This window comes from Cavia porcellus, unplaced genomic scaffold (genome assembly GCF_034190915.1).
Source record: "Cavia porcellus strain 051 isolate PalLab524CR breed Dunkin Hartley unplaced genomic scaffold, mCavPor4.1 scaffold_25, whole genome shotgun sequence".
NCBI lineage: Eukaryota > Metazoa > Chordata > Mammalia > Rodentia > Caviidae > Cavia > Cavia porcellus.
Window position 1 is genome coordinate 36320252 of NW_026947508.1, and position 2281 is coordinate 36322532.

Genomic DNA, 2281 nt, shown 5'->3' on the forward strand with positions numbered 1-2281 from the left:
TTTTCTTTAACTCAGAGATCTCCTGGCAAGGCTAACAGTTAAGGGCTGTCTACAAGCAGAACTTCTGCAACTGGAGGAATATAACTAAAATTGTAAGTTTCTCCCTTTCCTTACCCTCCTCTTTTTCTTCTTCCTATACTGGAGATCAAACCCAGGATGTGCACTTCTTCAGCAATTTTTGTTTGTTTTTTTATTTTGAGACAGAGTCTTGCTAAATTGTCCAAGGTGGGCTCAAACTTGTAACCTTCCTGCCTCAGTTTCCCAGACTGCTGGACTTACAGGAGTGTGCCACTATGTCCAGACAAGTCCTTCACTTATGAAGGTAGATTCACTGTAGGTTTCCCTTAGCACCACTTGGATTCACTTTTTCATATAATTTCTTGAGAGAATCTCTTCCAGGATTTTGGTGGGCCTCTCTTTGTAGAGGACATTTATAAGAGAAGAGTTTGCAGAATGGCCTATAGTCTCCGCTGTTATGACAGGTCTTGGGGCTACAATATATACTCATTGCATTTTTTTCTAATAATGCTAGATTTCTCTTATCTTCGGCTACTATATTTGTTGGTTATGTGTGGGGAGTGACTGAGATGGAGATTCATCACACAGGCAGGGCCAGAGCAAGGCCAGCCCCAAGATTATGGAGTACCTGAGGTGAACCAAGTGAACAAGCTGTTCCAGTCCTGAGAACATGGGGTGCCTGAGGCAAGCCAGGCAAATGAGTTGTTAGGCAGAGAGGTTTCACCTGACACTAACCTGCTGAGTGTATAAATAATGCACTGCAGTTGTTGGGTAGCTCTTTTTCTTCCACCAGGAAAAGGGGCTCCACCAGGCCTCAGCTTTCTGTACTGTGAGTCTTGCCTTAGTGTCTTCATCCTTCATCATTCTCCCCTAGGGAATTTCAAGAGCTGTGCTGGATGCAGTATTTTGACACTCAAACAAGGACCTGAGAGGTATTATACATGGCTCCCTGGTAAATTCCGGGGAGACTTAACTGACCTTGAAAGATAGCAAGAAATTAATTTTAACTAATATAGGTCTCACTTTAACTTGGTCTTGAACATACAGCAGAAAAATATAACCATAAGATGTTTAAAACAATGCCCTGGGAATATGTCATCTATAAAAAAAGGCTCAAATCACTGAGACCTTCTAACAATTTTCAGCTACACTGGTAACTGACTACTGTCATTAATTAATGGGCTGTATAGAGTTAAATTGCTGAATGCAGGGACCTGAAATCCTTGGACTTGGAATGTGGGGAACCACTCAGACTTTTTCAAAGCTCAGAGGCATCTAAGGACACCTGAGGATGTAACCCCACTTGTCTAGTGTAGATGCACAGTAGGATACAATTATGGAACCATAAGTTTGCACAGGTAAACCTGTATGCACTGGTTATAGAACTACCTGAGAATGTAAACATGAGATAACACATGCATAAGAATTATACAATAAAAATGCAGGCAGCCCTCTGCTCTGCTCTATGCTGCCTGCTGTTGTTGCTAATATTTTGCGCATTTGTGTTTTTTTTTTTTAATATGGACCGTTTTACGAATTTGCATGTCATCCTTGTGCAGGGACCATGCTAATCTTCTCTGTATTATTCCAATTTTAGTATATGTGCTGCCGAAGCGAGCACCACATTTTGTTCTTTAACCTTAGGGCCTCAATGACAAAAATCTCCCTTGGGCTCCCTGGGCAGGTCAACAGGGAATCTTTAGTCTAAATGGGTAAGTTCACTCAGAATGGAAAGGGTTCAGGAATGAAAAGGCCTTTAAAGGAGAAAAGGTCAGCCAGGGATGCCTGGGGAAGAGTGGAGTAGAAAAGATTTACACACACACACACACACACACACACACACACACACACGTCTTCTACAGGGTCCTCCAAACACAGCTCCTCCAACTCCAACTGATTACCCATCACTTACAACTACAAAACAAAAAAAGAGAGATGTGGGGAGCAGCTTTGCTGGAGATCAATCACACATACTGGCCTAGAGCAAGGCCAGCCTCAAGAACACAGAGTGCCTGAGATGAACCAAGTGAACAGGTTGGTCCAGCCCCAAGAACACAGGGTGCCTGAGGTGAGCCAGGTAAACAAGTTGATAGGCAGAGGAGTTTCACTTGACACCAACCTGCTGAGTGTATAAATAAATGCACTGGAGTCATTGGGTGGTTCTTTTCTCCCCAACGAAGAGAGAAGGTTCTGCCTGACCTCAACTTTCTGAATTTTTATTCTTGCTTTCATTTCTCCCCCTGGGTGTTTCTCAAGAACTACA

At 42.9% G+C, this 2281-nt stretch overlaps 1 non-coding gene across 1 annotated transcript; it reads right to left on the reverse strand.

Annotated features, from left to right (window-relative positions):
* Nucleotides 1-1532: 1532 nt before the first annotated feature.
* On the reverse strand, nt 1533-1639 carry LOC111758269 (U6 spliceosomal RNA). The gene has a single exon (XR_002792468.1). It is a non-coding gene; the product is annotated as a U6 spliceosomal RNA (small nuclear RNA).
* Between the last annotated feature and the right edge of the window lie 642 nt (nt 1640-2281).